This window comes from Heteronotia binoei, chromosome 21 (genome assembly GCF_032191835.1).
Source record: "Heteronotia binoei isolate CCM8104 ecotype False Entrance Well chromosome 21, APGP_CSIRO_Hbin_v1, whole genome shotgun sequence".
NCBI classification, from domain to species: domain Eukaryota; kingdom Metazoa; phylum Chordata; class Lepidosauria; order Squamata; family Gekkonidae; genus Heteronotia; species Heteronotia binoei.
Genome location: NC_083243.1, coordinates 140,363,939 through 140,386,107, shown reverse-complemented (window position 1 = coordinate 140,386,107; position 22,169 = coordinate 140,363,939). Strand labels below are relative to the sequence as shown.

The window sequence follows — 22,169 nt, the reverse complement described above, 5'->3', positions numbered from 1 at the left end:
TGGCCACGTTGAACCTCATTTGCCACATTGACGCCCACTCACCCAGCCTCAGCAGATCCCTCACAATCCTCTCTGGTTCTCACCACCCTGAACAATTTAGTGTCATCTGCAAACTTAGCCACTTCACTGCTTACTCCCAACTCCAAATCATTAATGAGCAAGTTAAAAAGCATGACTCAATACTGAGCCCTGCGGTACCACACTGCTTACCACCCTCCACTGCAAAAATTGCCGATTTATACTTGCTCTGTTTCCTATTACCGTATTTTTCGCTCCATAAGACGCACCTGAGCATAAGACGCAGCTAGTTTTTAGAGCCGTTTGTGTGAATTTAGAGGCATTTGTGTGAATTTTTTGCAGTATTCGCTCCTTAAGACGCACACACTTTTCCCTCCACTTTTTTGGGGGGGAAAAGTGAGTCTTATGGTGCAAAAAATACTGTAATTAGCCAGTTTTTGATCCACAAGAAGACTTGTCTTTTTACCCCATGACTCTCAAGCTTACTAAGGAGTCTTTGATGAAGAACTTTATCAAAAGCGTTCTGGAAGTCAAGGTAAACAACATCTTTTGGGTCTCCTTTGTCCACATGTTTATTCACCCCTTCAAAGAACTCTTAACAGGTTAGTGAGATAAGACCTTCCCTTAGAGAACCCATACTGAGTCTTCCTCAATGACTTTTGTTCATCAATGTGCCTTCTTTTTGATAAAGGTTTCCAACTTTCCTGGTATTGAAGTCAGACTGACTGGCCTGTAATTTCCCAGATCTCCTCTGGAACCCTTTCTAAAGATGGGGGTGACATTTGCTTTCAATCCTCAGAAACGGAAGCATATTTCAATGAAAGATTATATATTTTTGTCAGGAGATCCACAAGTTCACCTTTGAGTTCTTTCAGAACTCACGGATGTATGTCATCTGGGCCTGGTGACTTATCAGTTTTTAATTTGTCTATCAGTTGTAGGACTTCCTCTCTCATCATCTCAATCTGTCTCAGGTCTTTCAACACCCCTCCCAAAATCAGCGGTTCTGGAGTGGGCAAAACTTTCCATCTTCCACAGTGAAGATGGAGGCAAAAAATGCATTCAGCTTATCAGCTGTTTCCCTACCCTTCTTCAGTAATCCTTTTACCCCTTGGTCATCCAAGGGCCCCACTGCCTCCCTGGCTGGTTTCCTACTTCTAATGTATTTGAAGAAATTTTTATTGTTGGTCTTTATGTTTTTTGCAATATGTTCCTCATAGTCCCTTTTTGCCTGCCTGATCACAGACTTGCATTTTATTTGCCTCAGCCTGTGTTCCCTTTTATTAACCTCATTTAGACTAGCTTTCTACCGCTTAAAGGAATACTTCTTACCTTTTACAGCTTCCATTACTTTGTTTGTTAACCGTGCAGGCTTTTTTAAAACCTCAGGGATGGTCGGGTTTGAGGAGGGAAGGGACTTCAGAAGCATATGCTACCCTCCTCCATGGGAACTAAGGTTACCAACCTCCAAATGGGAGCTGGAGGTCATCTGGAATAGCAACTGCTCTCCATATGACAAGAGTTCAGTTTCCCTAGACCAGATTTTTTTGCCTACAACTCCCATCAGCCCCAGCCATTGGTCATGCTGGCTGGGGCTGATGGGAGTTGTAGGCAAAAACATCTGGAGAGCCATTGTTCCCCACCCCTGCTAGACAAAATGGCTGTTTCAAAAGGTGACTTCTGTGGTATTATACCCTGCTGAGATTGCTTCTTTCACAAAACTTCATCTCCCAAAGTTCCACCCCCATATCTCCAGGAATATCCTAACTTGACACTGGGATCCCTAAGAAGGAAGCAGCAGAAGGAAGGAAGTCTATGGGGACTTTCAGGAAAGGGAAAGAGAGAATAATGGGGGTGGAGGAGATAAAATGCCATATGCAAGTCTTAGCAGGTTCCCATTTGTATATAGTAAAAAAGGAAATTATTATTAACTATTTCACTGTACTGTTTCTGTAGCCAGCACCAGTCAGGCTAACACAGCCTACAATCCAGAAGCTTCAGTAATACATAATAGAGATAGATGGAGTGTGTTGTAGTCACACAGCGATTTCCCTATTTTCTGTACATAAACTGTATGATGTTCATGATCCATGGAATTACAGTATTGTGGAAGTGCCAGGTCTTTCTCTAAGAAATATCTCTCCTCCCTCCAAAAAACGTTATTAGGAAACACACACTGACACATTTCCTCTGCATGCACATTATGTAACTCAGGTTTTTAATTTCCATATGGAACTCAAGCAGTTAATTAAAGTTGTACACAGACATAATGCTCCAGGGAGTGCATTTCTGGATGTCGATTACACTGATTTAAGACGGATAAGGGTACACAGAATTCAACCAGAACTGTACAAAAGAGTGTATGGTTTCAGCACTTATATGATAAGAAGCGCAGTGCTTTCTCGGCCAAACCATGCTAACAGTAAATTGTTGCAGTGTTTTATTCTCAGCTCGAGCCTATAACAGCCCACCATCGCAAAGGAAAGGATTCTTGCGAATGTCTCTCACCCCCCCTCCTCGTTTCACAACTGGTCCTTCTTTCCACTCCCTTCAATTTCCTGCCTTCCGCTCTCTAACGCACACAAACCCAGCGCAGAAAGTTTGCATCAGCCTCCTGCGTCCCCAGGGCGCTGCCAGCCTCACTCTGTTGCCTGTACCCCCAATGGGAGTAGCAGCTGGAAGGAGCCTGCCTCTTTCTCTCGCGCGCTCCGCGCGAGACAACCTCTGCTCTGCCTTTCTGATTCTGCCTCGGCATGTGACCGCGATCCCATTTCAGAAAAGAGCTCTTGTACCGCCGCGGCTACTCGGGTGGCTCTCGGTGACCTCTACCCCCCACCCCTCCCCATGTGATCTGATCTCCCTTGGAAACTCCTCCCTCCTCGGCTTCTCCCTCCTCCCCTGGACTTTCTATGAGGTCACCAGCTGCTCCCTAGCTCCTCCCCTCTACATCCCCTGGCTGTTGCGGGCCGTAGCTCCGCCCACCCTGTGGAGAGTCCGCTCCTCGCGTTCATTTCATTCCTCTTCTCATTCCGAACATTCTTAGCATCGCTCGCGCCGCACAAGCCCATTCGAAAGCCCAACCCGCCCTGCCACCACCGGTTTGGGGGCAGTAACTAATCACTTGAAGGGCTTCAATAATCCCGCTAGCCAACAAGCTGTAGCGCCCAGACATAAACACTAATATATATATCTATATATATATTAAAAAATAATAATAACAAGAAGCAAAAACACCAAGGCTATAAACTAAAGCAAGCAAAGTCCCCCGGGGGAACCTGGAAGAAGTTTGCAATTGATTTACAAAAGACTGTTTGCAAAGGTGGGGAGTGGAGTGGAGGTAAGTTTTGTCTGTGTGTGTGTTACGAGCGAGTGGTGGCTGAAGAGAGAGCTGCTTCTCTGATCTTTGCTTTGTGTGGTAGGGAAAGGGGGGGTTGTCCTCTGTTATTTACTTGGGAGTCTCATGCCGATTATCCTGTTTTCGCCGCTTCACAATCCTCCTCCCCCCCCTTGCTCAGTCTCTGCAGGTGATCTGGGATGGAGGTGAGCGGGATGGAGAAGAAATAAAGTCCCCCTGGGAGAGGGATAGAAGTTGTTTCTTGCGGAGTTTGGGTTGCTTTGGGGATTTAGCCAGAGCTGCAACAGGCGGCCGTTCCTCTCCCTCTCTGCTCCTTATTGCTGTTGCTGCTTTCATTTAGTTGCCTGAGTCACTGCTTTGTAGCCTGGCGCGCGCGCACGCACACACACTGGCGCGCACACATACACACACTCTCACATACAAATCTTTGGCATTTTTCACATTTTTCGCCAAGAAGGAATAAGTTGGGAGCAGATCAGGCCTTGCGAAGTAAAATGATCCTATCCCTGAAGTTTCCCTTCCTAGTGGTGTGCTTTGGGAAGCGGCTGGATCTGAGATTTGGCTAGTTTATAGTTCTGCTTTGCTGTTCTCATTGCCTTCCACCCCACCCCCCTTCCCACCCCCCCTTTAAAATATTTTTCCCTCTTAAAGATGAAAGAAAAAATGTTCTCTTTTGCTGCTTCTTTGCTTTCTCCAGAGCTGCTGTTGCTACTGCTGGTTAATTGTACATTCAAGTGGAAAATTTTTCGAAGTCAGCAGAAACATTGTATCCAAAAAAAGACAAAGTCGCAGTTCCAACAAAACGAGGAGATTGTCCCTGGAAAACTTCCTTTCGGTAGGAATCCTAGGATTATTTATTTCCCTTAAACCTTTCAAAAGGGAACTCATGTACCCCTCCCTACCGTTTAATGGTGCTTTGCCCAAAGAGGAGTAGTAGTCTTTGTTCCCAGAATTCACACTTTGAAAGAAAGGAAGTCCACTTACATGGTGGTGGTGGAGGGAGAATACTTTAGCAGCATTTAGGACAAAGCAGAAGAAGCAAGGGAGATCTGCCAGTCAAGCTCAGTTTCTAGTCTTTGATGGGAAAACACACACACACAATCCTGGACTCGATTGAATAGGTTTATTTCATGTTGACTGGTGTCACTGTATAAAAACATTGTTTATGAAACAATGAAATACCAGCCACCTGTGTTTCTCAGGAGAGTTGTTAAGCAATTAGAAACAAGTATCTGGTTTTGATTTGAAGAAATGAAAAGCAAGTGCCAACAAATGTCACAAAAAGTTAACTAGCAGGTATATGTTCTCTATTTTCTGATTGCACATGGCTACCATTGTGTATAATATATGTGAAAGGATGGAAACCTGTTTATAGGAAAAATGCTTTGTGATTTTTTTTAAAGTAGTATATCAGATTACATTAGTAGCCTGGGACTTAAAATTCTGCATATATATAATTTTGTATATAAGTGGAATCTGATTTAAGATGGCTCATAGAAGAAAGTAGACATCTAAAACTCTTCTCAGGAGCACCTACCATTCTATTCCTTTGCTGATAAAGCTGAAGAAAGATAATGTTACAAGGCTTTTCAAGATATTTGATATTAAGTAGTATGATTGATGGCAGTATTTTTTTCTTACTATCACATTTTGCTGGCTGTTCATGTTCTTTTAGTACATGTTTTATCTTTATGTGTAAATCCTATGGCAGTTTGAGTTTGTCTAAAGAGAAAGAAAGAATTATGTTCAATGCAATAGGGACATAAATAGTAACTAGAGACACACTCTTAATCATACAAGGTTGTTGTTTTTTTTTAAAAAAATGTATTCCTAAATTTGGAATGCCTGCCCTTGGGTACATAGTGTATTACCATCTCTATAAATAGTTGGGGAATACCACTGCAAGGACATTAGACTGTATTGATGGAGCACGCTAAAATGATTTCAGATAATTCAGAGGGCAATGTTACACTGCCTTAGTTCATGAGGCTTTCCCTGTATGCACAGCACATACCTGTTTTTCAAATGGAATGTTAAGAATTCACAACCTGCTAAAAATGCGAAGAAGAAGGTCTTCAGGCCTGCTTGAATTTTGCAACTGTTTTGATTTATGTTAACTTTTCCCAGAGAATACTGTTGGCCTCTACTCAGCTTTTCCCAATTTTTAAATAGATTATTTCTTAATAAATACATGATTTTACTATGGTATGTTGTCAGTAATGCATGTTATAATGTGAGGAGTAGTTATGCTAAATGTTTCATCAGATACTACTTTATGCCATTATGTACCCCAGCAGCATATTTTCTAACTAAAGCGATGGGATTTTAAATATTTTTCTTATGTAGAATAACATAAAAATAATAATGAGACTGTGGTGTCTTAATTACTAGGCATGCATAATGGTAAGTGACTTTGGAGGCCCAGTTCAGCTCGCAAATCCATGCACTTCCACATTATATGTTAGATATATGTGGTACTGAAATTTGGAATGCGTCCATAAAACTTAGCCCATATTGGTTTTAAGTATGCTTTTAAGGAAAAACAGCATCTGTTTTAAGAAGTATAGTAAACAGTGGGAAAGAAGAGTCCTAGCACAACTGAGAACAATCTTTAGTGAATCCCAGTTGGAAGCTTGTTGGTGTTGAAAGAATTTGTACTCTCTATGTGTGTACATTTAGGTGACCGTAGAATAACTTTAATGCATAAAGTCATATTTCTTTCTTTTTTTTGCCTAGATAATATTTTATATCTAGGAAGATATTTAACATCTTTTAAAATCAACTTTCTTTGGACAAGTGAAAGCACCGCATAAAAAGTTAAACTTGATTATTAGGCTGTAGAATGCTGTTTGTTGTGAAAGATGCTTTTCTGCAGAGAAAAAAATTTCGACAGGTCTACTCTACAGGTTGCTATTTAACTACATGATGCAAAATAAGAAGGTGCAATATGTAAAGTCAGTTGCACTTCTTGGGAGTAACAAGATTGCATATCAGAGTTGGAATGTAAAAGACCTCTCACGTGATAAGTAAAAATACCCTTTAGATCAGTAGTAAAAATGTAATTGCCAGTCTGTAACCTTGAATACTAAGAAGCCTAGGTAGAGTATCATTTTTTGTAAAATAATTTCATTTTTAATTGTTTGAGCTTAATTCCATAATATAGTTTTGTATACAGTTTGGGTTGTCTGTGTCACTGGGGAAAAGATATCTTAAGAGCTGTACTCTTACAAAAATATGGGGACATATGTTTTGTGAATCGCTCAAAACCCACTATTTACTCAAGCATGATAACGTTTCAAATTATAATTGAAACAGTAGCATTTGGTGCCTTGTTTCATAAAGCCACTTTATTAGTTTAGGATTTAAAGATTAGTTGCATCAGGACAATTATGTTCAAATGGGAGTGTGTGTGTTGTGCATGTGATTAAAACTTTACTTATTAGATTAAGATATTGTATGTACATAATTTTACGATACTGTGACCAAAAAGAGAGTTCGAATGAAAAAGCTCTCATTTTTATCATCATGCTAATGAGCACTCACCAACTAAATGTATATCATGAATCTGTATCGTTAAATAATGCTAGTAATAGCTGGATAACAAAACTCTGTCCCTTCAACAGCATTCTCTTCAGAAGCACAAGTTTGGTAGATTTTGTAACTCTGTGGATCTCTGAAGGACTTTGCACTGCAGTCACTGGGAACAATAAGGAAATGAACTGTTTCTTAGGTCTTATATCTACATAAATAAATGATAACTTTTCATGATTATTCAGAAAAGTTGCTTTGTACAGCACAAATTACAATATTTCACAAAGAATTTATTTATTCTTGTCTTCTTTCTGGATTTGTTTAAGCTCTTAATTACAACTAGTTGCTTTTTCAGGATGGACTATTTCAGCACAAGACTGAAAAAGTATGGGATGTTGCATAGCTGAAGTAACTTGAGGTTTATTGCTTTAGTTGCATCTGGTGAAGCTTGATGCAATATGATACTTGGGAGTAAATCAGTTAACTAGGGAAAAGTGTTAACAACAGGTTATAAATTTTGTTTCAGTTCAGACTATTACTTCTTTTGGAACTTTATTTCTGGCCTTTCTTCCATCAGAGAGCTGAAAGCTTTGTACATGGGATCCCTGAGTGGTCCCCCATGACAACCATGGCCAAATCCAAACCTAGAAAGGTTACCATATTATGTTCTTTTCAACCATTTCTGGAGACTGTAATACAGTTCTAGGCCATAGAAATTATGATCTGTGCTATATTTGAAAATGTAAGAGTTATAAAACTTCACATAAAAGAATAATGATTCTCTCCTCACTGAGGTTTAATTTTTTTGGTATCGTTATTGATCCAACTCTGTACACAGAAGCTGATGGGTGTGGAGGAATATCTACACAGAAAGTGTAATGTATTGGCTAGAATGTTTGACTGGAATGTGGGAGACCATGGCCAGTTACTCACACCCAGTTTAACCAACCTTGCAACATTGTTTTGAGGACAAATGGGGAAGGAGCATGATTTTCAGTTGGAGCTTCTTGGAAGAATGGAGGGATAAAAATGTACTATATAGCTTATTTGTATCAAAGGCCTCATTGCACAATTTAGGACAATTCAGTCGTGTGATGTTGAATTGATGGAACCACAGGTGTGCCTCAAATTGAACACTAATTTGCTGAATTTAAGACAAAGCTACCAAAAAGTCTTCCAGTATTGCTTCCTGGAGTGGAAAAGTTTAATTTGAGATTTTTACCAAAAGATTTGTCACAAAAATAATCCAGAGTCCAAAACTGACTTTTATATAGATATTTGAAAAAAAGAAACCCTGTATTTACTTTTTTTAATGTGAGTGTGAGCCTATTTAATGCTTTAAGAATTTAATGGAAAATTATTATTTTACCTTCATTGTACATATTTTTGAACTGTGAAACCAAAGCAACAAGGCTCTACTCCAAGGCACTTACAGTCTTTTGTCAGTGAGAGGCAGCAAAAACAGAGAGGCAAGGATAACAGGCGGTAGCGGTGAGCAAATAGTTGCATGTGCTAAAAGCTTTGTTTTGGTTGTGGATGAGGGCCATAAGGGTTCAGGTGGAATTTGAAAGAAACGTAGCTTTCACATGCAACAAAAACTAAATCTTCCTTTTTTTCTTAGAGCATGGCAGATTTGCTTAAGCAATGGGTGCTGTTTTTGGGAGCTGACCAAATGAAGTCTGGATAGTGATTTTTAAAATTCCTTTCCTTTCCTTTTTCTGTTTACTCTTTGAATGCTGCTTCTGCATCCTGTTTTACATAACTAAGTGATTTTACAATACTAGTTTTTCTTATGTGTTAATTTGATTTGTTCCAGCCATAGGGACAAAGCTACCTAATGCCTTTGGAAAGTGACGCATCACTAGAGATTTAAAATTTTGCGTCTAGTGCATATTGTACACAAAAACCAAGCATTATTATGACAGCAATTAAAATTCAATTGCTTGGAAATCTAAAACATTGATGAATGCTATTGTTTTTATAGATACATAAACTGAAAACTGCTGTTAATGATGGGAAATGTTAATTATGTGAGAGCATATTGAACTTATATTCTCTGCAATGAACTTTTTTTAAAAAAATGCATCAACTGCAGTGCCTTTTATGCACACAGTTTTCTAATTATAATTCAGTACAGCACTGGTTTTTGGATGATGTTCAAGACATAATATTAGTTTAACATGAAAGGAATCTCAAAGTTAACTTAAAATGATAATATGTTCAGCTTTATAGGAATCTGAAAATATAAAATGGAAATTTATTGTTATCCCTGTCATGAGGTGAGGGTGCTCTGTTTTTCTTTTATCTTTACCCCCCTCCAAACATATTAGACTGATATTAGACTGATACCCCCCTTCAAACATATTAGACTGACTTCATTTGTTAGTATTTGCTTTCAGAAATACTTAGAAACAAAGTTTACAAACTAAAATTAATATGTTGACTTTGTCAGAGTTGCTAAAGTGTTGTATATGTAAAACTGTAGCTCCATTAAAAACATTTTCAGGAACAGTACAGAGGTAACACAAGTAGTTACAGCACAAAAAAGATCGTTATAATTTTGCAACATGAACCAGGTGTGTCATTTATAGAAAAGTAAATCATCCTTATCTATCACTATTCACACCTTGCATTTGTAGGGTTAGATAGGCTTGTAAACTTCAGTTTAGTTCAGCCTTGAAAACATTCTTGCATGAGGATAGTAATTTTCAGTTTTGTTTAAACAAAAAATGATCTGTTCAGAGCATTTTTCTATCTTGTAAGAATCAAAGCATTAAGTTGGTTTATATATCAGATTTCATGCTTAAAAGTGAAACAACATTCTAACAGAAATCCATGTGTTTCATTTGTTGTTACAGTACATGCTACATGGCTAAAATGCAAAGAAAAAGCCCAGTGAAACAAAATGACTTCATTTGAGCTGGCACTTAAGAGCAGAATTCACTTCCACAGTGCTGAAATAAAAGAAGCCAAGTGTTTTAAATAGCCACTCCCCTAGGCCAGAGTGTTTTGAGAAAAGCTCATTGTCTAGCTTTGAGCTCTAACAGTGTGTCTGCCTCTGTTAACTCTCCCAAACCAGACAGCTCGATTTCTAAAGTTGACATCTGGTTTACTCTTTGTTCACCTGTTTTTTAAAAAATGCAAATAGACATGCACGCCACTGCCCCAGAGCTCTTGAAAAAAAATGCTGTTGACAGTTTGTCAAATAGTGCTTCCAGTAGAAGTCTGCAGTAGCCTATTGTTATGCTAGCAACAGGCAACAGAAGTAGTGGCACCATATGGCTAGTATATGCTTCAGATAAGCTATCAGTTAATTTAGTTTATCGATAGCATTTTGATATGCTTTGTGTTTGAATCACCAGCAGCTACGGGGCTTGACTGTTTCAGGTGTCAAATATTCCTTTAATGTTAACAGGAAATAAAGTTAATCTTTAAGTGGATTCTCTTATTTATTGCATTGATATGTGTGAATAGTGATGTTGCAATTCAGAGTTATTCTGGTTTTTGAAGTGCTTGCAGAGTTGCTGACCATTGTACTTTTTATCATGAATCCTTTATGTGATTGTTGGTGGCCTTTTAAAATCTACAGTTGGATAATTCATTAGAAGAAAGGATAGACGCTTCCTATTTGCTACAGTTGTCAAATAACTTTGGGCACACTCCATCATGGAACATTCTGGAATTCATTTGGTTCTTGGGGGAGTGTGCAGCTTGACTTTAACCCCTTTTCTGTTATCAACGAATATTTTTCTTCAAAGACAGTGATGAAGGCTTTGTGGATCATCCAGTCTTAAAGCAAATTTATATCACACTAAACATGATAAAATGACAGAAGACAACCTTCCAAAATTAGGAATCAAATCAAATTTAAAATCAGTATGTCTTTTGTATGACCCATTTAATAGTTTTTAAATGTTTATGATTTGCACTGGCAACTCAAATTTTAGAAAAAAATTGTAGAAACTATTTTCATTGGAAAATAATAATATATCTTGTATTCAAACCATCTTAAATTATTTCATTAGGCTTCCTATTAGGTGTGTTCTTGACTTAAACTATCTGGGACTAAATGCATCAAGCCAAAATTGTAAACAAGGCTTTAAAGAAATCAGGAAAAAAGCCTCTTTAATATTTGCTTTTTTGGTTATGTAATCTTATTTGCTAATTAATGGCTGAAATACTATTAAAACCATTAAGTAAAATTCAATAAGCAAACTACTAAAATCTTGATTTTGTATCATTTCACTTTGATTATTATGACAGTAAATCAAATCTGATTTATTTTATAATTAGATCTTCTGAAGAATAAACTGTTTTGTAATAGACACAGAATACACTAGAAGTTCTTCTGTTTCTCATTCTGTATCTTGTAGAAGAAAATATCAGTAATAATAGTCTGTCTGACATTCACTTTCATTGAATAGCCTTGCAATAGGATCCTTCTGTGTTGCACTCTGACCCTGCCAAACATTCAGCGCCTCAGGAGGTCTCTTCCTTGCCCCTTGAGCCCAGCACCATTCTTGTTCATAGTTGTACACTATACTCTGCAATGTCTTCCGGACTTAGCCTGCCTTATTACTCATGTGTTTCTTTATTCATGGATATCTGTCACACTTCTGTGAGCCATTTCAGGATGTTGCTTCCATTCTCTGTACCAGTCTCTCTTTTTAACACCCCTTTTAAAATCCCTTTCCATTTATTTTTACCCCTAGCAGTGTACAGGTCACTTCCTTTCTTTTTGTTCCTCTAGCCACTGTTTCTTCTTGAGCATCACTTGCCACTTTATGTATTTTATTGTACTGTTGATCTTCTTGATTTTTCTTCACAGCTACTTATTTCTGAGTTCAGATTACTTTGTGATACTATATGGTGCAGGTTTAGAGTACTGCCAAACCATGGTTTGATGGATAAGCCCAATGGTTGTATACTCTGATCACATGCTGAATCAATTAATGACTTAGAATGTAGCGCTAAACATAATTTGCCTTTACATTCAGAATGAGATGTTTGCAAGACATGTTTGAATTTTTTTGATGTGTAAAATGGCAAATGGCATAACAAATGATGGGCTCCATTAAATCAGGAATCTCTAACTTACAGTATGTAAGTTGAAGGAGTATGTGAACACTGAGCCTGTTCATACAGTGCCAAAGTATGACCTGGTCATACTCTGATCCCTTTATAATGCTTCTGCCGAGTGTAGTCATTGTAGACCCTCTTTAATAAAGATGGATGTAAAATAATTTAAATTAAATGATATGCTAAACAAAAGAGTGTTTTGTACTGCCAAAATCCTTACTCATTTGTTTGAGAATGCTTTGCCTGCAGTTTCCCCCCTCATCCTAAATATAGCCACAAAGAAGAAGATAAGAGAAGCCATGTTGGATTAGGCCAATGGCCCATCCAGTCCAACACTCTGTGTCACACAGTGGCCAATATATGTGTGTGTGTACATTTACACACATATACACACCCACCCACCGTATTTTTCGGTCCATAAGGCGCTCCGGACCATAGGACGCACCTTCCTCCTGGGGGGAGATCCGCTGTCTCCGCCTCCGATCCCGGCGCTTCCCCCGCGCCTGCCTGTCTGGCTCCAGCTCTGCTTCCAGCAAGCACTGGGATTGCTCCACGCTGCCCCCACTGCAAACCCAGCGCTTCGCGAGCACCGGCTGCAGAGGGGGCAGCGTGCTTCCTCCCTGCCTGTCTGCCTGGCTCCAGCTCTGACACTTACAGCAAGCGCCAGGATCGCTCCCTCCGCCCTCCGATCCTGGCGCTTGCTTTAAGCATCAGAGCTGGAGCCAGGCAGACAGGCACGGAGGAAGCATGCTGCCCCCTCCGCAGCCGGCGCTCGTGAAACGCTGGGCTTGCGGTGGGGGCAGCGTGGAGCGATCCCAGCGCTTGCTGGAAGCAGAGCTGGAGCCAGGCAGGCAGGCGCGGGGGAAATGCTGGGATCGGAGGCGGAGGCAGCGGATCGCCCCCCCCCCTCGGAGGAAGGTACATCCTATTGTCCCATCGCTCCATAAGATGCACACACTCCCCCCCCCACTTTTTTGGGGGGGAAAGTGCATCTTATGGTTCGAAAAATACGGTACATTTACACACTGTGGCTAATAGCCACTGATGGCCCTCTCTGCTCCATATTTTTATCTAATCCCCTCTTAAAGCTGGCTATGCTTGTAGCCACCACTACCTCCTGTGGCAGTGAATTCCAAATGTTAATCACTCTTTGGGTGAAGAAGTACTTCCTTTTATCCGTTTTAACCCGACTGCTCAGCACTTTCATCGAATACCCACAAGTTCTTGTATTGTCAGAAAGGGAGAAAAGTACTTCTTTCTCTACTTTCTCCATCCCATGCATAATCTTGTAAACCTCTATCATGTCACCCCACAGTCGACATTTCTCCAAGCTAAAGAGCCCCAAGCTTTTTAACCTTGCTTCATAAGGAAAGTGTTCCAAACCGTTAATCATTCTAGTTGCCCTTTTCTGGACTTTTCCCAATGCTATAATATCCTTTTTGAGGTGCGATGACCAGAATTGCACACAGTATTCCAAATGAGACAGCACTATCAATTTATACAGGGGCATTATGATACTGGCTGATTTGTTTTCAATTTCCTTCCTAATAATTCGCAGCATGGCGTTGACCTTTTTTATGGCAATTGCACACTGTCTTGACATTTTCAGTGAGTTATCTACCACGACCCCAAGATCTCTCTCTTGGTCAGTCTCTGCCAGTTCACAACCCATCAACTTGTATTTGTAGCTGGGATTCTTGACCCCAATGTGCATTACTTTGCACTTGGCCACATTGACCCTCATCTGCCATGTTGACGCCCACTCACCAAGCCTCAACAGATCCCTTTGGAGTGCCTCACAATACACTCTGGTTCTCACCACCATGCACAATTTAGTGTCATCTGCAAACTTGGCCACTTCACTGCTTACTCCCAACTCCAGATCATTAATGTACAAGTTAAAGAGCATGGGACCCAGTACTGAGCCCTGCGGCACGCCACTACTTACCATCCTCCACTGTGAAGACTACCCATTTATACTCACTCTGTGCTTCCTATTAATTAGCCAGTTTTTGATCCACAAAACTACCTGTCCTTTTACTCCATGACTCTCAAGCTTAAAAGGAGCCTTTGATAAGGAACTTTATCAAAAGCTTTTTGGAAGTCAAGGTAAACAACATCTATTGGGTCCCCTTTGTCCACATGTTTGTTCACCCCCTCAAAGAACTGTAACAGGTTAGTGAGGCAAGATCTTCCCTTACAGAACCCATTCTGAGTCTTCCTCAATAACTTGTGTTCATCAGTGTGCCTACTCATTCTGTCCTTGATAATGCTTTCTACCAACTTTCCCAGTATTGAAGTCAGACTGACTGGTCTGTAATTTCCCGGATCTCCTTTGGAACCCTTTTTAAAGATGGGGGTGACATTTGCTACCTTCCAGTCCTCAGGAACAGAGGCAGATTTCAATGAAAGATTACATATTTTTGTCAGGAGATTCACAAGTTCAACTTTGAGTTCTTTCAGAACTCTTGGATGTATGCCATCTGGACCTGGTGACTTATTAGTTTTTAATTTGTCAATCAGTTGTAGGACCTCCTCTCTTGTCACCTCAATCTGACTCGGGTCTTTCAACACCCCTTCCAAAATTAGTGGATCTGGAGCGGGCAAACACTTCTCGTCTTCCACAGTGAGGACGAAGGCAAAAAATGCATTCAGCTTCTTAGCCATTTCCCTATGCTCCTTCAGTAATCCTTTTACCTCTTGGTCATCCAAGGGCCCCACTGCCTCCCTGGCTGGTTTCCTGCTTCTAATATATTTGAAGAAATTTTTATTTTTGGTCTATGTTTTTTGCAATATGCTCCTCATGGTCCCTTTTTGCCTGCCTGATGACAGTCTTGCATTTGATTTGCCACAGCCTGTGTTCTGTTTTATTAATCTCACTTGGCCTAGCTTTCCACCGCATAAAGGAGTCCTTCTTACCTTTTACAGCTTCCATTACTTACTTTGTTAACCATACAGGCCTTTTCTTATACCTGTTTGTGCCTTTCCTAACTTGTGGTATATATTTTATCTGAGTTTCTAGGATTGTAGTTTTAAATAGCCTCCAAGCTTCCCCAAGGGTTTTGACTGTATTTACCTTTCCTTTCAGTTTCCTCTTCACATGCCTCCTCATCTCAGAGAATTTACCCCTTTGAAAGTTAAACGTGGTTGTGCTGGTCTTTTGGGGCAACTTCCTATTTATGCAAATGGTGAAATCAATAACGTTATGGTCACTGCTCCCAAGCAGTGTGATCACTTTTACATCTCTCACCAAGTCTTGGGCATTACTTAGGACCAAATCCAGTATCGCCCCACCCCTGGTAGGTTCAGAGACCATCTGCTCCATAGCACAGTCATTGAGAGCATCTAGAAACTCAATCTCTTTCTCTCAACCTGAACACATATTGACCCAATCAATCTGCGGGTAGTTAAAATCACCTATTACAACACAGTTTTTATGTTTAGCCACTATCTTTAATCCTTCCATCATATTATAATCGTCCTCTCTCTTTTGATTTGGTGGGCGATAACAAACTCCCATAGTTAAATTTCCTTTTGGGCCCTCTATTTCGATCCAAAGCATTTCTAGAAGGGAATCTAATTCTTTGACCTCAGTCTTACTGGACAGTATACCCTCTCTGACATACAGAGCCACTCCACCTCCAACCCTTCCTTCCCTATCCTTCCGATATAACTTATATCTACTAATCACTGTGTCCCACTGATTCTCCTCATTCCACCAAGTTTCTGAAATTCCCACAATGTCTATGTTTTCCCCCAACACTAAACATTCCAACTCACCAATTTTACTTCGAACACTTCTAGCATTTGTATATAAACATCTATAATTTCCTAGGCAAGTTAGGCCCACAACTTTCCTCCTGCTGCCTTGAGACTTTGGCAGACACTCCATACTGTTTGTCACCATCTCAGTGGACAAGTCTGATCCATTACCTGGTAGAAAAGTAACAGCTAACCCTTCATCTTTTTGAGATGAGTCCTCCGAAACGAGAGACATTTCATCTCCTGTCAGCTTTCCCCCAAGATTTAGTTTAAAAACTGCTCTGCCACCTTTTTGATTTTAAGCGCCAGCTTGGTTCCACCTGGGGACAAGTGGAGACCATCTCTTTTGTACAGCTCCCGCTTGTTCTAGAAAGCATCCCAGTGCCTAACAAACTTAAACCCTTCCCTACACAACCGTCTCATCCACACATCTAATTTGTGCCTGTCTCTCCTGCCCTGCACGTGGAACAGGTAGCACTTCTGAGAAGGCTACCTTGGAGGTCCTGGCCTTAAGTCTCCTGCCTAGCAGCCTAAATTTTTCCTCCAGGTCCTCGCAACTGCATTTCCCCGCATTGTTGGTGCCAACATGCACCACGACCACTGGCTTCTCCCCAGCACTGTCTATCAGCCTATCTTCAACATGCGTAATGTCCACTACCTTCGCACCAGGCAGGCAAGTCACCATACGGTCAGTACGTGGTTTTGCCACCCAGCTGTCTACTTGCCTAAGGATTGTCACCAACTACCAAGATCCCCCCCCCCTCTCTCCCTGCCCAGAGATGGTTCCTTGGTGAGAAAGGATACCCACTCACCAATTGAAGAAGAGGTCCCTTCTGAGGGCGCATTCCCCTTATCCTCAGCACGGTGCCCTGTTTGCTCTCGACCCTCATGCTCCCTGGCAGCAACAGGGCTGCCACGTTCAGAGTGGGGCTCATCTAATATGTCCCAAGAGTCTTCTCTGAGTGCCTAACTAATTGTCTCTGCTTCTTCAGGTTAGTCACCTCGGCCTCAAGTGTATGAACTCGTTCCCTGAGTACCAGGAGCTCCTTGCATCAAGCACACACCCAAGACTTCTGTCCTATGGGCAGATAGTCATACATGTGACACTCAGTGCAAAACACTGGAAAGCCCCCACCCCCCTGCTGGCATTCTATTTTCATGATAGCTTTATTAAAATATACAGTCCCCTTTTAAATCCTGTTTGTTTATGTGGCTCTCCTTCTGGAGGGTCTATTTACCTTATTAGAAACACAAGTAAGTAAGTAAGTAAATTTATTTTTGTATCCCGCCCTCCCCTGCCAAAGGCAGGCTCAGGGCGGAAAATAGGGATCTGGGTTCCTGGTCCTTACACAGCCCCCAGGCTAAGAGCCACAGGCCAAAAATCTCTTAGGTCTCGCCCTTCGGCTTGCGCCTCTGGCAAGGTGCAGCTTAATAATGCAAAGAGGGTGGGGCCTCAGTCTGCCCCAGGAACATAGCCACTCGTAATCAATCAGCAACAATCACTTTCAACCCACTCAAACCATACAAACTCAGAAATTCTCAGCAACTCCCCCAGCTGTTTAGAAAGCCAAACCTCACCCTTATAGCACTTCTATCTGCTCTCTCTCAGAGCTCTCTGAAATGTGCTCAGCCTCTGGCAAGGTGCAGCTTAATAATGCAAAGAGGGTGGGGCCTCAGTCTACCCCTAGGAATACAGGCACTCCTAATCAATCAGCAACAATAATCTTCAGCCCACTCAAACCAGTTTCCCAGCAACCACAAACTCAGAATTTTCAGAAATCACACAGTTACACAAACTCAGAAATTCTCAGCAACTCCACCAGCTGTTTAGAAAGACAAACCTCACCCTTATAGCACTTATCTGCTCTCTCTCAGAGCTCTCTGAAGTTTTTTCTTGTGTTCTTATATTTTGTTTTATTATCGAGCCAGGTTTAAGCTCACTTTTAAAACATAGCAAAAATTGCCATGATTCATGTTCACTTTCCTTTTGACTGGTTTTGGATTGCTCAAACAAAATTAACCCTGTAAACTTTTTTAAAAAGTGTCATTCAGATTTTTATAACTATGGTCTGGTTTTAAAGGACGGTTGAACTAGATCTGTGTGGCCAAGGGTACTTCAGATTTAGTTGTTTAGCACCCTTTTGTATTATAGTCAGTTTGCTATGAAGAGGACTTTCAAAACAGCAAAAAAAAAGAGTAATGGTATTCCATTCAGTGGCTTCATAGGGAAGAATTTTAAGTCTTGCTTCCATGTGCACTAATTCTCTGCTGTGGGGGTGGTCCTCAGCAAGATGACTACCAGAGGATTAGTAAACCAAATGCCATATTTTGCCAGAGGAATAAACTAAGCCAGGGGTGTTGAATACATTTGTTATGAGGGCCGGATCTGACATAAATGAGATATTGTTGAGCTAAGCTATGTTGAGTTGGGCTGAGCCATGCCAGGCTGGGCCAGGCCGGGCCATGTGTGTACCTATTTAAGATTAGGTAGCAAAAGTATAAACTTTATAAAGGACACAAACACAATTAAATATATATATTTTTAAATGTAAAACATGCTTAAAACATTAGCACTCGTTGGTTTTAAAGGTGCTTTCTTTATATTTCTCCCATGGGATCCAGGGAACGGGGCAAAGGAAGCTCTGGCTCTTTCCTTACTCCCCAGGGGACTTAGGGGGAGGAGCCTCAGCCAATAGAAGGGAGAGAGGCTTGGCTCAGTAGCTTTGCTGTGCAATTGAGAGAGCCTGGAATAACAAACTCCGCCTTCCCCCTTTCCTCCCCAAGGGAGGAGCCTCAACCAAAGGAGAAAATAGAGGTTTTGCTCTGTAGCTCCTGTGCAGTTGAGCAAGCCTTTCAAAGCAAACTGTGATGCAGAAGCAAGCAAGATAAAGAGAGAAGGAAGCAGATGACAGCCAGTTGCTTGGGGGTCCTGATAGGATTCAGCCCCTGGACCACATGTTTGACACCCTTGGGCTAAGCAGTGGAGCACTTGCCTCTGAAACCAACAAAAAAGCAACACAGAAGGGACTTGGATCCCATAGTACACGATTAATGTTGCTTTTTGAAGATCAGCCGAAGTGACTGGCAGGTGATGAAAAGATTAATGTTATATATATATTTGGTCCACACTCATGAGGCACAAGGAATTGGAACTTTTTGCAGTAGCTGTTTTCTGCTGATTAAAAAAAATTAGGTGACCCATGAGGACATGTAGGAGAGGGGAAATCACAGGTTCCTCCTCTCTTCCTTTCTAATTGCTCTAACTTGCCTCCCCTCCTGTCTCTGGTTTACTTCCTTTCTCCCTGTAACTACTTCCTTGTGGCTGCCATGATTTCATATGGTGTTTTGAGTTTGCTTTGGAAACTCAAAATGCTGCTCAGATTTTAACAGGTATTTTTGGGTAGCATGGCAATTAACTTGAGTTACTCCCAGTAACCAAGAGTTTTCTTGAAATTTAGGGTTTCCTCTGGGTTTGCAGAAGCCTAAATAGCAATTGTAGCAGGCAAGATCATGCCAATTTGTTAGCCCTTAGATATAGCAGTTATTACATTCTTGCATCCTCGTATGATGCTACTTCAGCTTGCTACTTCAACAATAATGTCTGGGTCCAAAAAACCATTCACCTGTTTACTTGCTTTTGGTCTTATAGTTACCGTATTTTTCGGACTATAAGACGCACCCCCCCCAAAAAAAGTGTGTGTGGGGGAAAGTGTGTGCATCTTATGGTCCGAAGGTACCTACCTTCGGGGGGGGGGGCGATCTGCTGCCTCTTCCTCTGATCTGGCGCTTCCCCGCACCTGCCTGCCTGGCTCCATCTTCTTCAGGCAAGCGCTGGGATCGCTCCACGTGGCCCCAGCACTTCGCAAGCGCCAGCTGCGGAGGGGGCAGCGTGCTTCCTCCTTGCCTGTGTGCCTGCCTTCAGCTGAGATGTTTAAAGCAAGCGCTGGGATCGCTCCCTCCCCCCTCCGATCCCAGCGCTTGCTTTAAACATCACAGCTGAAGGCAGGCACACAGGCAAGGAGAAAGCACGCTGTCCTCTCCACAGCCGGCGCTTGCAAAGCGCTGGGTTTGCGGAGGGGGTGGGTGCTTCCTACTTGCCTGTGTGCCTGCCTTCAGCTGTGATGATTAAAGCAAGCGCTGGGATCGCTCCCTCCCCCCTCTGATCCCAGCGCTTGCTTTAAACAGCACAGCTGAAGGCAGGCACACAGGCAAGGAGGAAGCACGCTGCCCCCTCCACAGCCGGCGCTTGCGAAGCGCTGGGGCCACGTGGAGCGATCCCAGAGCTTGCCTGAAGAAGATGGAGCCAGGCAGGCAGGCAGGCACAGGGGAAGCGCCGGATCGGAGGAAGAGGCAGCGGATCACCCCCCAGGAGGAAGGTGCGTCCTATCCTCCGGAGCGCCTTATGGTGCGAAAAATACGGTACTTTTTACATCAACCTCCTCATATCATATAGGAAACTACTTTTGGAACTCAGAGGATTTTGAAAAGCAATTTGAATAATGTCAAATTGAAGTCTGCTGTTCAAAGAGGGGGAAAGTCATTGTATGTATTCAAGCCTTTAGTAATGTTTAAGCTCACTTTTTAATTTTTTTCCCCTTTCAAAACAAGTTTATTGTAGATAATACATGACAAGAGAATACGACATAACAATAATAACAAAATACAATACAAAATAATAACTAGCAACCTAACAGTAGCTCACTTTTTAAAAAACCCACAAAATTTAACCAGAGGTAGTAATTTGCTCAGGTATGAGTTTATCTGATTCTTGGTTGGATGTTATTTATATTCTACAGCAAGGACAACAATGGAAAGGAAACCCTTTGTGAAGATATGGGCTACTTTCAGGCACGATGGCAAGCTACAGTTAAGCGCCTTTTATATTCCACCTTTCTTGCTGAAGTTCAAGGTGGATTATGCTATTTATTTTAATATTTATACTTTGCCTTTCTACATCTTGAGGCAGTTTACAATTTCATAATACAGTAAAATTCCCATATAACCCTTTTCATGCCCTAATTAAAAATGTAATAGGAACAGTGTAATACATAGAACTAACAATTCAATAAAGTTGACGTACAAAATTAGAAAACACACTAAAAATGGTATAAAATATATAGTGGAGAAAGAAATTAAGGTTACTTACAATTTTTGCAATTTAACTGTACCCGTTTCCTTTATAAAAATGCCCAGTATAGTTTTATACATTATGTGAGATTCTAGAAGTATGGGAGTTTTCCCAAAATGTGGGAGCTACAACAGAGAATGCTTGGGCACAGGCAACTGTTGATTGTACCTATTTGCAGGGTGGTGCATTCAGAATGGTTCTGTTTGATAAGCAGAGTATATTTGAATAGGCAGTTCTACAGTTATGTATGTCCTAGGCCATGAAGGGCTTTATAGGTTTTTTTAAAAAAAATAAAAATAGTTTATTGAAGTATTTGATCCTGCTTCCATATAACTCTAACTTCCATATAACGCTAAGAATAAATAACATAGCATATATAACATACCTCAATACAGCAAATGCTTCTTTTCCCCTTTCCCTTTTTATTTCCCTCCCCCCCATCTTCAAAATGACCAGCTTTATTATATACTCAAACCACCACTTCTTAATCTTATCCTCACCTAGTTTTTCCTGTTTTAATATTGTTACTATGTCCGACTGTACCCATTTATATAAATAACCATTCCATGTATCTATAGTTCATTTTGTGGCATCTTTCCATCCAAATGCTATAACCGCATGGACAGCTAAAATCATAGCTTTAAATAGATCCTGATAGAATTTACCTATTTTATAGTTCCCCAAAATTCCCATAAATAACACTTTCCCTGATAACTCCACTTTAATCTTACATACTTCCTCCACCTTTTCCAAGATCTTTTGCCAAAATTCAATCACCTTAAAACACTCCCATCAAAGATGTGCATAATATCCCTTTTCCGTTTTACAATGCCAACAATCGAATGCCATTCCTTTGATCATATAATATAATTGAGCAGGCATCCTATACCATTTCAATATTAATTTCATCTTCATTTCTTTAAATTTCTCCAATTTTATATCATTTATACCTCTCATTATTTTATTTATCTCATTTTCTGATGACGTTACATCTTTCTCCCATTTTGACTGTATTATACCAATCATATAATTTTTATCTTCAATCAATATGCTATATATCTTTCTTGCAATGCCCTATTTATTATCGTCTTTAATTTCATACAGTTCTTCCATCGGGGTGTCCTCATTTAATATTCCAGAGTACTTCCTTTGTTTCAAAATATTATATAAACTAATAATCCTTCGCCAATATTGTCCTCCCGCTCTTCCCAATACATCTTGCATCTAAATAAAACTCCCTTGAGCATTATACATATCTTTCACTTTCCATAGGTCCTTTCCCTTTAGCTCCTTCCA

General features: G+C 40.8%; 1 protein-coding gene across 5 annotated transcripts in view; it reads left to right on the top strand.

The window, feature by feature from the left end:
- The first annotated feature begins 2,957 nt into the window (after positions 1–2,957).
- Positions 2,958–22,169, top strand: part of TEAD1 (TEA domain transcription factor 1) — a 360,416-nt gene continuing 341,204 nt past the window's right edge. For 2 of the 5 annotated variants that reach the window (XM_060263082.1, XM_060263079.1), the window contains exons 1-2: positions 3,004–3,355; positions 4,071–4,208. The gene's annotated coding sequence lies outside the window, so the exon portion shown is untranslated. Of the gene's footprint in view, positions 3,356–4,070; positions 4,209–22,169 lie in introns of all 5 variants that reach the window. The other 3 variants (XM_060263081.1, XM_060263080.1, XM_060263083.1) reach the window with 3 other exon arrangements.